The sequence below is a fragment of the Lontra canadensis genome, unplaced genomic scaffold (genome assembly GCF_010015895.1).
Source record: "Lontra canadensis isolate GAN:19392208 unplaced genomic scaffold, GSC_riverotter_1.0 scaffold79, whole genome shotgun sequence".
Lineage (NCBI taxonomy): Eukaryota > Metazoa > Chordata > Mammalia > Carnivora > Mustelidae > Lontra > Lontra canadensis.
The window spans coordinates 1,093,183-1,105,578 of record NW_022631073.1 but is presented as its reverse complement, the minus strand read 5'-3'; the positions used below and the strand labels follow the sequence as shown (position 1 = coordinate 1,105,578).

The window sequence follows — 12,396 nt, the reverse complement described above, 5'->3', positions numbered from 1 at the left end:
TCGGGCTTCAGGTCTCCAAGCTGCGAGAGCCAGGGGTGGGCTGGGGTGGGAAAGGAGAGGAAATGGAAGATTCTGGACCTCCAGGTGGGTGGGAGACTGTCCCGGGCGCCGCACCCAAAAGCAGGTGTCCTGGACCAGAAGTGTCAGTGAGCCTCAGAGTCTCGGGCCACACCTGTGGGATCCAGTCCTTGGGGGAAGCCCACGTTCCCTCTCTGGGAACACATCCTAAGAAACAAAGGTGCTTTGTCCAGGAAATGTTCATCACAGTTGAGCAAACTGCTTAGAACAGACTTCGAGCAACCTTATCTTCCAACAACCTCACGGACACGGGCAAGCGAGCTCTGCGAAAAACCACGCAGCCACTGGAACAGAATTTGTAAAGGCTGTTGATGACGTGTGGCGATTTTTATAAAGCCCAGCAGGAACCACAAGGCCGTGCTGTTTAACGCACAGTGTGGAGACGAAGTGCTGGGCGCGGGCAGAGACGGCTGGAGCATGGGGCAAGCGGCACCCCCAGCCCCCGCCGCTCTGGCGTCTGCTCTGTTCCCCTGAGGGTGTCCGGCAGGCGGTGGTGGGTGACCATTGGCCGTGGGGCGCTGGACACAATCACCAAGTGCCGTCAGCCGAGCGCCCACGTCACCCAGTGCAGGACCTTCGTGAGCTGCAGAGGAAGTTTCCAAGGCGACACCCACACACCTCCCTGCCGGCCCCCAGGGAGGCAAAGCTTGCTGGCGTGACGTCCGCCGGCGTGGAGGGGGCGTTCTGTCAGGCGGAGCTACATGGAGCTCTGAGCCTGGCCAGCTCCCATCTCAAAGCGGCCCGGGAACCCGTGCAGGCCACCCAGGCCCCCGCAAAGCCCTGCCTACAACGTCCTCGCGCTGGGCTGACTGCCAGGAAGCTCGCAGCCTGGGGACCCGCGGGCCGGCCCCAGACCTGCGGCGCTTCGTACCTCCAAAGACCCCCACGTGGTCTTGACGCTACGAGTTGAGCCCGTCCTCGATGCTCTTCCCAGACTGGGGTGGGGGACAGACACAGGAGCCCTGCTCCTGATGGTGGGAAGAGTGGGGCAGGGAAGGGAGGCCACGGCCGAGGTCCCGCCCTCTCCGTGCCGCCCAGGCCTTCCCACACAGACAAAGGCTGGGAGCAGTTCCCGTCCTCCCTGACTCTCCCCCAAAGTGAACAGGGGGACAGGGTGTCTGCTCTCTGAAAGGAGCACAGCCCTGAAAATGTGGTCCCCAAGGGGCGTTGGGATGGACAGAACCCTGCTGGTGGGGACAGGGGCAGTGACCACTGTGGCGGTGGCTCCTCTGCGGGAACATCACACCCGTGGGGACCCCTGCCGACCCGGAGGGGCAGGACGCCGGCCGGAGCTGAGGAGGCCACCAGAGAGGACAGGCGAGAGAAGAGCTCACACCCCAAAGCCCTCTGGGGCGGTTCTGCCCACTGCGGCCACACGCAGCAGAGACACCCCTGTCCAGGAGCCCTCAGGTGCCTGTGGGCAGTCCGACGTCCCCCACGGCTTCGTCGTGCCCCCCGTCCACCGACCACAGCTGTGTCTCTACCGTGCTCAGCAGAACGATGGCCCCCGGGACACCCACATCCTAGTCCCCGTGCCCTGTGATGTGTGACTTTCCCGGGAGATCGTCCCAGATTGCCCGGCAGGGTCCTCATGAGCAGGAGGCAGTGGGAGGTGAGAGCCCCAAGAAGGCATCTGGGCTCCACTGCGCTGCCCAAACACTGCAGACCCCGTGGCCTAAGTAGCAGGCGGTTCTCTCTCCCAGTCTGGAGGTGGGAGCGGAAGCGCAAGGTGCCAGCAGAGCCGTTGTCGGCGAGGACCCCATGGCTCACAGATGGCGTCTGCTCCCACGGTCCTCCCGCAGCCGGTCCTCAAGGTGTGTGCGGAGACCGCCTGGTCTCTGCCCCCCCTTCCCTCAGAGGCGGACGTGAATCTGCACCCCTTCCCCCCCGTCCGCTCGCTACTACCCCGAACCCAAGCTCCTCCCACAGACCCCGCCCGCGAACCCCTGCACACGGTGGCAGGGGGTGCTTCCACACTGGCTGGGGGACGCAGGTCTACGGCAAGAGGAAATGTGATGACCAGAGGGAGGGTCCTCGGTGTGTGGCCCCAGGAAGCCAACGTGGCTGGCCGCCCACTGTCCTGGGAGCCGTAGGGTACAGAGCAGGGTGGTCGGTGTCCCTGGACATTGTGTCCCAGCTCTGCTCGCTTTCCCAGCTGCTGGGGCTGCTGGACGGAGACCGGGAGGAGGTGAGGCCACCCCCGAGGCCTTTCCAGCCCCTCCCATGCATGAGGCCACTAGTGCGAGAGCCATGTGCTTTCTGGACTCGACCCTCTCATTTCCGCAAAACAGCCCAAAAGTCATCTGCAGGAGGGACCGCCCAAGCGCTCTCCCAGCGGGCGACAGACCGCCGGGCTTCACGGGCTGTCCTGCATCCCCTTCTCACCTCGAGCCCGGCCTCCGATCTGGGGCCGTCCCAGGAGACACAGACGGACAGAGGAGCGGCAGGGCCCCGGGGCCCCCGGTGATCATCTGAATGTGTTCGGTGGGCTGTGACGACAGCCATCGAAGCCCAGTCACCCGCTCGTCCCCGCCGCTCCCCACGCTCTTCCTCAGGATTTCTGAGACTGTGCGACAGGGGACAGCCTGCGGGCTCTCCCCGCGCTGCACACCCAAGAGACCCAGAGCGGCAGCGGACGCCCCCCACCCCCAGCCCCGGGGTCTCCTGACCGAGGTCGCGGGAGGAGAAGCCCGGAGCTTCCGAAGCGTCTCCACCTCCGGCCAACGAGGCACATTTGGCGGCTTCTGGCGAGCCAAGAGCCCGGGAGCTCTGACGGCTACTGCCTGGGCCCAGCCGGGCAGCCCTGGCTCCCCGGGCTCCTGTCACACAGCCGCGAACACCGACCTCCCAGCGGCCAGCGAAGAACAAAGTGGTCTTTCCCCCCAAGCATGTTACTTCCTGTATTTGCTTTTAAAGTCTTTGTCACTTTGGTTAAATTGGTAAGTAAGCCTTGTGATCTGTGATCTTATTTAATCAAATATTTTAAAACTTCTGCCTATTTTTACAAACTTCCCCAAATCAAATTTAAAACAGTCTTTTTGATTTGTTATGATTTGTTATTGATTTGTTATTTGTCCTTAGAAAAATATAGACATTACCCAGTTAGGCTTACGTGACGCATTCGGTTACCCGGAAGCTGTCAGACGGGAAGCGTCGCTAACCCTTCCGTCATGCCGTCTGCACACGTGCTCCTAATGCGCGGGTTTCAGAAATTACGCGGAGTGGCCCAAGCTTGCCCGCCAACGCCCCTAGTGTCTGTGGAATCGCCGGTAATTCCAGTTATTGTCATAAATGCCACAGCCACGGCAATAACCAAATACCCTTGTCAGCCGCATCATTTTGCAAAAAACTCTCGTCAGATCTCGAACCACGGCTGCTTTCAGTGTCTCCCCGTTTGGAGACGATCACCATCTTACAGTCGAGCGCACACCAGAGCCCTCCGTCTTCATTCAGAAAGTCCTCGGGAAAGGCTTCCGCGGGGACCCTGGAGGAGAAGTTTCTGGTAACTCTGAAATCACGCTGCGGAGCCAGAGACCTTCCAAAACTCTAATGGAGAAGCTCGTGGCTTCAGGAAACTGGATTTAATTATGCAGCCCTGGCTGACCTCATGAGGATGATGACCTCTTCTACCGCCTCTGGTTTGAAGCGTTGCTGGTTCTCTGATGTTTGGGTCTCCAGACTTAAGAATCCCGTTTCTCTCAGATGCCCTGCTGAGCAGGGAGCCTGACACGGGGTCCGACCCCAGGACCCTGGGATCATGACTTGAGCCGAAGGCAGACGCCTCACTCGACTGAGTCCCCCAGGCCCCCGTCACTCCCCTCACTCTTACTCAAGACTCTCTGCCTGCATGGAGAGAAAAGAAAAGAAAAGAAAAGAAGAGAGGAGAGGAGAGGAGAAAGAAATCTCATCTCTCTTTTCTCTCAAGCTCTCCGTAGTTCATGGCCCATCTGGGAAATCACACCTGTACAAGCAGGACTGAGACGTTTACCGCTTCTTCCCACCTGACTCCTCTGAAACTCAGCAACTGTTATTAAAGACACCGACTTCCACGCCGGCGTGTCTACATACAGGAGGACTCTGTTCTCCTTGTCGTGGGACGTAATTAAACTCATGGTGATGTCACCAAGACTTCGATGGGGAGGTCGTATTCGAAAGCGGTACAGGAGACGCTGGACCAGACTGAGGTAAGGGGCGCGCCAGCCTGGTGTGCACGCGGGGCTCCTGGCCTACAGGCAAGTAAAGAAGGTCACTTCTTGACAGGCCCAGGAATTGGGGATATCTTGGGAACCTGGAAGACAAGAATTCACCCTAATTTAGAGGGCTGGAAGGCAGAGTCTGGTGACCCGGCTTCTCAGCCTCGAGAGGTGACATCGGATCTGGGATCCTGTGGGAAAGTTCTAGCAAAGCAGACTTCGAAGAGCCACATGGTCAGCCACTATTCTTGCCACACGCATGTAAATGTCAGGCCGAGTTCCACGAGACGCGACCTCTCTGCAAACATGCAGTGTGACTCCCGTCGTATCTCGCATCCCTGCCGGACAGCCTGTGTTTCTGTGGCAGCGATGGTGCCCGGGGGCCCGCGCCGGGCTTCCTCTGCATTAGCCGGGTGCGCCGTTCTGTGCTTTCTGTGGAAAACCGGCATTCCCCTCCAGCCTTCTGCCTTGAACATGAAACACGAAAACTGCCCTGCCCCAGCACCCCCACGGCAGCCGGACGACTCGACAGATGCTTTCTGAGAAAGCGCCGCAGAGACCTCGTGTGCCGGCCGCGGCGTGGGCCCCTCGGGAATCTCCCCAGACCCTCACCTGGGACAAGTGGGCAGCAAACCAGGAGATGCCCCAGAGCTGCCCCCGCCCCTCCTCGCCACCCACCAGAGGCACCCACCACCCGACCTCCTGCCGACGGAGGCCTCCCTGCGGACTCAGAACCTGGCCTTGAGGTGGGCAGTCCAAGTGCAACCCCGCCTCGTCAAAGGAGACCCATGTCGCTAACCTGACCTCTTCTCCGGACAAAGAGACAGGCTCAAAGAGAGAAGGAGCAAGCTGCCGGTGTCACATCTGAATGGGGACGCTCTGGGGGGCGTCTCAAAGGGGAGCGGGGAGAGGAGTAGGACTGCCACTAAAGTGCGCCCCCCGGGCTCACACGTCATGAGCTAAGACATTTAAACGCCAGCAGGTGCAGGACAGGCGCCCTGACCGTCCCGTCTTCCTCCTGAAAGAAGCCCCATGTGGAAGACGGTAGACGGGGTCCTCCCTGCACCAGGAGAACCACGTGCCCCAAGGATGGGAAGTCGACGCCAAGAGAATTCTGGATGGACCTTGTTCACGCGACTCTCCCCTTCCGCTCCCCGAGTCCAGTCACTCCTCTGCACCGGCCTCTTTGTCCAAACCCAGATGGAAACATGTAGGTCCGGCCACCTCTGTGTCTGTTTCCTTACAAGGGCTCCTGGGTCACATAAAACTCACCCTAAACTCACGCGTGCTGTTCTCTTTGTCTGTCCTATGTCCGCTAGTACCCCGGTCCAGTGGGAAGTTTGCCTCCCCCGAGCCTCAGAGGAGCCCAGCCCAGCCACACCTTGACTTTGGCGTTCTGGCATCCAGGGCTGTAGGGGAACGTGTCTCTGCTGTCGTAGGCCCCCAGCAGTGGTGCTGCATTACCGCGGCCTTAGGACACAACACAGTCCCCAGACCCTCCGAGGGTGCCCATCTATGGACATACCCTGCTTCCATCCAGTGTCCGTCACCCTGACGGCCTCCAACCAGTCCCTGCTCTGACCTCTAACCCGAGTCCCCGCTCTGACCTCTAACCGGGGCCCTGCTCTGACCTCTAACCCCAGCACCCACTCTGACCTCTCTAACCTGAACCCCACTTTGTTCTCTACCCCGAGCTCACGGTCTGTCCTCTAACCTGAGCCTCTGGTCTGACCTCTAACCAAGCCCTGGCTCTGTTCTCTACCCTGAGCCCCTGATTCGACCTCTAACCCGAGCCCCTGATTCGACCTCTGCCTGAGCCCCTGCTCTGACTTCTAACACAAACCCCCCCCCATGGGGGCGCCTGGGTGGCTCAGTGGGTAAAGCCTCTGCCTTCGGCTCAGGTCATGATCTCGGGGTCCTGGGATCGAGCCCCGCATCGGGCTCTCTGCTCAGCGGGGAGCCTGCTTCCCCCCCCTCTGCCTGCCTCTCTGCCTGCTTGTGATCTCTGTCAAATAAATAAATAAAATCTTAAAAAAGAAAAACAAAACCCCACCCAGATCTCTAACCCAAGCCCCAGCTCTGACTCTACCCTGAAACTCCGCTCTGTCCTCGACCCCAAGCCCCAGTTTTGACCTCTAACCTGAGCTGCTGCTCTGACCTCTAATCTGAGCCCCCGGTTTGACCCCTAACCTGAACCCCTCTCTGACCTCTACCTGACCCCCCACGCTGAACTCTAACCTGAGCCCCGGTATGACCGCTTTCCCTGCCCACCTGGCCACTTGTCAGGTGCCCTCCCATGCACCCCCCTCCTCGGAGAGCCCAGCCTCCTGGCTCCCCTCTTCTAACCCAGGCTGGCCGACACACCGCTTCTGGGAGGCTGCTGGGCTGTGGGGCCCACAGGTCAGTGTCCCGAGGCGCCAGCATTGCCCTGTGGAGTCGGTCACGTCAGGCCCCAGAGAGGGGCTGGCGCTCCCGCGGCGGGCAAGGCTAGGTCTGGCGGCCCCCGCGGGCTCTCTGACAGGAGAGCTCGGAAGAGCAGGGTCCGCGGGGCTGGGGTTGGGCGCCGTCCCCGCGGTCTGTCTGCGCCGTCCCTGCCGTCCGCTCAGGTGGCTCTCCCGGGACGAGAGTAGAAGTGCTTCGGGCTCCGGGGCGGGGAGCAGGCTGCCCCGCTCAACCGTCTCCTCCACCGCCCTGGTCTGGGCTCTCTGAGCCGCGTCCTCCAGTCAGGACCGAAGCGGGCAACGGGACGGAATCCGACTGATGCGCGAGGAGCTCCGCTGCCCGGCCCGGGCCACTGGGGTTCCGTGGCAGCGCCGGGGCAGCCAGAAGCCGGGGCGGCTGATGGCTCGGTAACCGCCCTTGTAATTCAGCGCCGTCGGCATATTTTGCAGATTTACTGATTCACCCCAAGCTCTTTTCCTCTCCAAGTAGTTTTTGCTCCCCAGAAAGCAAATGCCTGACAACAGGTACTTAAAGCCTCAAACGCTACGAGGAAAGTGCCTCCTGATCCCACCCGGGGAGCTTCTGGATCCGGGGAGGGGGTGCGGGCAGGCCGGCTGGGCTGGAGGAAAGAGAGCAGGGGCGCGGGTCTACATGGCACCACCTCCCAGAGGGCGCCTGGCCTCCCTGAACCGGGAACCCACAACCAACCCCATGGCAGGTGGGCCCCTCACCCAGGGTCGGGGGGGGCGCCGGGCTCTCCCAGGACGGCGGGCAGTGCACGTGGCAGGTGCGCGCGGGAGGGGCAGGTGTGCTGGGCTCTGTGTGCTCTGAGATCCCTCCTCCCCCCTCTCGCCCATATGCTTTGTTGACCTGCCTCTGCCCGCCTCTCCCAGCAGCCCCGTGGGCCTGGATCTTGTCCTCCTTGTTCCCAGATGTTTCACCAGGAGGCCTGGGGTACAGCAATGACTATTTTATTGATCATTTTAAGCCAAAGGGTCCCAGTGCCATCCAGGAGAGCTTCCTTTCCAGGCAGAAGGGACAGGTCTGGCCACGTTCCTGCCGCAGGACCCCCGGTAGAATGGTCGCGAGCCAACCGCTGGAAGGACCTGGCCACACAGGACCGTCATCCGCACAGGCCCTCAACCCGGTGCCCATGCAGCCCGGGGGAGCACGCTCATCTTCTCATGTCGTCCCCACGGCTCCCCAGGGGGCAGGTCCTGCGACTGTCCCTCCGACAGACGAGGAATGTGTACAGAGAAATGGGACGAGAGTGCAGTGGGCTCCCAAGAGACCCCCACCCCAGCCGTGCGTGACCCCGATAGCCAGGATGGATTCCGGCTGCGTGAGCGTGTATGTGTAGCTGAACCGCAGACGTGACCCACGAAAGTGTTCCCAGAGAGCTCTGTGACCCGAGACAGGACAGCACTCCTGTGACGTGAGGCCCCCGGCCACAAGGGGAAAGGCCAAAAAACAAGATCTGAAAATGGAACATCTTCCACGTGGGGAAAACATGTCTGTCTGAAAGACAATACAGGGGGAAAGATTTGGGGTCTGCACCAGAAACAAAGCGTGTGTGTCCCTGACCCAACGAGCCTCTAGAAGTAAAAGAGAAGGGTCAGGCCGACAGGAGAACCGGCATGGACACACGAAGGGGCTCCACACAGCGAGGGAGAGGCACGGCCTTGCTGTCACAGAAGGCAGAGCGAACACTCAGAGATGCCATTTCTCTCCGTCAGACTGGCGACACGCGGCGTGGCAGGCACTGTGCGGGAGAGCGGCATGGTGGCCGGTCCGGGAGGACACTCGCGTGTGCATTTACCTCCCAGCCCACGTGTCCGCGTCCAGGAACGAGCCCACAGGGATGCTGGCGAAGCTGTGCGGAGGCTCACGCAGGTCACTGTGGCCCTGCCTGAGACTGCACCACTGGGGACAGCCCCTCATGCCCCCCGGGGGCTGTGGTCGGCAGACACTGGCCCCCACACGTCCACGCTCGAATCCCAGTGACCCGTGGGCTTGTTGCCACATGTGGCACAGGGGGCTTTGCAGATGTGATCGTGTGAAGGATCCTGAGATGGGGATCGTCCCCCAGCACACAGGTGGGGTTGGGGTCATCATGGGGGTCCATGCAGGGCAAAGAGGGAGGCAGAAGGGTCAGAAGGAAGCAGGGTCTGAGGGATGCAGGACCACGGGCCAGGAAACCGGAACCCGCAGGCTCCTCTAGGAAGTAGACGATGCCCCTGGAGCCTCCGGAAGGAGCCAGCCTGCCCGCAGCCTGACGTCAGCCCACGGCTCGCCCACAGCCGATCTCCGACCCCCAACACTGCCACAGAATACATCCACGGGGCTGGAGCCACTATATCTGTGGTCTTTGTCCGGCAGCCATGGGACGCCCGTCCGTACGCCTGCCCCGTGTCACGCCAACACAGAACGGAGCGTTGCTGGAGCTGGTGGGTGGAGCGTCAGGTCCAGAAATCCTGTGGCAGGAAAAGCTACGCCTGGAGGAACGCCACGTGGGAGGCCACCATGGATTTCATAGGAAAATATGAAAAAGAAACGAATGGACGTGTAAACCATGCGGCTTCCAAAAGGATGTTTCCAGGAGGGAGGAGGAAACAGGACAGAAAGGCGGGACAGGCTGCGCACTCCTGAGCGACCTGGCAGGACAGATCTCCACGCGGCACCACGCACGTGTCCTACGCAAACACCACATTCAACACCAAGGACGAAACCGAAGAATTGAGAGCAAAATAAGACCAAAACGGGGTGTGTCCAGGAGGCGGGTCATCAGAGAGGAATGACTTCCAGGGACCATGAGTGCCCGACCCCCGTGGGATGCCCCCCGTGGACCTCCTGGCTCTGGCCACAACAGAGGCCTGTAAAAAGCGGCCACGTCCAGGAGCAGCAAGCTGCCCCAGCGCCCAGACTGTGGTCGGTGAGTGTCACCCCCCACCAGGAGGGCCCAGGTCGCACAGTTAAACCAAGGCTCTGCTCCTCAGGGCCAGAGCGTCCAGTCCCCCCAGCGAGTCCAGTCCCCCCAGTGAGCAGCGACACCATCACACTGGGTGCCAACAGCGTCACAGCACGTGGACCAGGGGACAGCAAGGCGTCCTGTCCATAGCATCAGCATGGCCATGGAGCTCTGCTCTGCTGGCCGCCAGAGGACACCTGGGGACCAGCTCTGTCCCTGACAGCTGTCCGGTGAGGGGAAGAAGGCATGTGTCCTTCTGGACCAGCTGTTCTCCACCTCAGGGACAGAGAACCTTTCTTTGTCAGCATGGCAGCGAGTTGGGGACGACATTGTGGCAGCTGGGATACCACTTCTTGGCGATGCTCAAGAAGGCGTTGGCGAGGGGGGACGATCCCTGGCGGCCTAACTCGGACGGAGCCTGGCGACAAGTCACACCGGATCCCCCTGTCGGTGTAGACGTGACCACTCACACGAGGGCGGGGCTGGTGGGGAGCATGTCGGGACTAGCACACACACTGACCTGGATTGTCCATGAAGAAAGCGCAGCGAGATGGGGGACAGGGGCCTCGTGTGGGTCTGAGTCATCGAATAAACCACAACGCATCTGTGAGTCGACCGGCAAGGGTCACCCCAGGGGCCCGAGGGACCGAGACCACGTGAGCGGAGGTGCCCGCTGAAAGGCTCAAAGATAAAGCAGGACCCTTTCGGGGTCCGGTTCGCCTACCCTGAGTGTGGGCAGGAGGCGGGGGACGGGAAACGGCTGAAACAAGATGACCCCGAGCTGCTGGAGGGCTGGTGGCTTTCCTCCTCCTCCCCATCGTGTTTAGGCTTGAGGTTTCCCAAAAGGGAAAACGAAAGGAGATGTGAGGCCGCACCGTGTGGCTGTGGGTCCCGAGCCGGGGCCTCAGCAGCCCAAGCATGGGCCTACCTGCTTCCCCATGAGGCAGAGCCCACAGGACAGGCTGGTTGATGAGGGGTGTGGGGCCCAGCTCAGCGATGGTACGTGGGGAGGCTGGAACTCGGGGTCCTGGGGGCCCAGGGGTCACTTCCCTGACAAACGGCACTACCTGAGCTACTGGAGATGGCAGAAGCGACAGATGTCCAGACATGCTCACCGGAGATGGACCCTTTGGGCTCCCACGGTCAGCAGCCTGGGCCAAGGGTGCCCCACAACCTCCCAGTCCCAAAGAACAGCCTCCAGCCGTCAGCCGCGCCCAGCAGACCTGGCAAAGGAAGCTTCCTTCTCCCTCGGTTCCTGGGGGACTGTGGGCTCACCCTCGGCGTCCACCCACCGGGTTCGCCTCTCTGGCCTCGGCCCCCAGCTGCGCCCAACCAAGATAACGACCACTCGCGCGCTGACCAGGAACAAGGCCGAGAAAGTGGGGGGAGCGTCCTCCTTCTCCAGAACCAGTCTCTAGGGAGATAGCGATTTTAAGGCCCAGCACGCCCAGCTGACCCGGAGACCGAGCCAGCAGGCTCCCATTGTGCTGTGGCCCACGGCGGAGCCCGTGATGGGCGGTCTGTAAGATGCTGCCTCAAGGGGAGGCCACCACGCTGGCTCTCTTCGGGACTGCAAGTCTGAGAGAGACAGTGACTCCGGGAGAGGGCTGGACACCTGCAGGTCGCGACAGCTTCAGCCCTCGGCCTGGGCAGCGTCCAGTGCGGACCCTACCACAGAGTGAGCTCCCTGGGGTAGGGAGAGGAAGGAGGCTGTACCCTCAGCACCTGCCCTCCCTGCTGCCCCGTCCAGCCCCTTCTAGCTGGGCACGGGCCTCCACTGGCCCTCACAAGTCCTCCCACGGCACGCACGCGCAGTGTTCCTCTGGCTCTCTGACCAGCGCCGGTGCCCGACCTCCACACTCCTCTTCCCTCGGGTGTGGCTTGTTTGGGTCTCAGCATCCCTCACCCCTGGAGAACCCTCAGCCCGCACCCCAGCCTGCCCAGCAGGGCCCCTGCTGGGAAGCCCGATGGACACAGGTCAGCTGTGCAGTGTCCCTCAAATGACAGCTGGCTCTGGGGCCAAACCCTTCCCATCAGGGCCCCAAGTAGGAGCTGCTTGTAAGGTCATGTACGAAACTTAAGTCTGAACACAGACTCCATGGGGCCGGATGGAGAGGGAAGGGCAGCAGCACAGGGAGCCCCGGGCGCTGTGGCCGCACGAAACCTGCGAGGGGCCCGGCTTCTGCGGACGGGGGTTGATGCCAAGCCCCCCCCCGACAGCATTGGGGGCTCCGAGCCTGGAGTGTGAGCACACCAGGGCCTCGCCGGCCTTGCCTGGGGATGCTCAGGTCCTTTAGGGCCCCTCCATGAGGGAGCAGGTGCCGGCCCGTCCCTCCTCTCAAGGCTGCAGGACACGCATCCCCTCATCCCTCCATCCGCTGGGGGCGCCCATGTCCCTGCCCCTCGTGGCTGCCGTGACCCACGCTGCTGTGAACACGGGAGTGCAGACACCTGTTGGAGTCCCTGCTCTCGGCCTTGGGGGTGCGCGCCCACAGGTGGCACTGGTGGACCTGGTGATATTTAAACAGCAGAGTTAATTTTTTTTTTAAATCTCTTCTGTGCACTGGCCTATTCAAGATTTCAACTTCTATCATCAGTTTGAGTAATTTTCTACTTTGCTTGACTTTTTTGGGGTTTTGCTGATTCTGGCAGGTGTGTGTGTGTGTGCGCGCGTGTGCTTGTGTGTATGCGCGTGGGTGATCAGGGCAGGTGTGT

The 12,396-nt window shown here is 61.5% G+C and overlaps 1 protein-coding gene across 1 annotated transcript in view; it reads right to left on the bottom strand.

Annotated features, from left to right (window-relative positions):
• STK32C (serine/threonine kinase 32C) overlaps positions 1-12,396 on the bottom strand; it is a 68,006-nt gene that overhangs the window by 10,593 nt on the left and 45,017 nt on the right. The gene's annotated exons all lie outside the window — the stretch shown is intronic.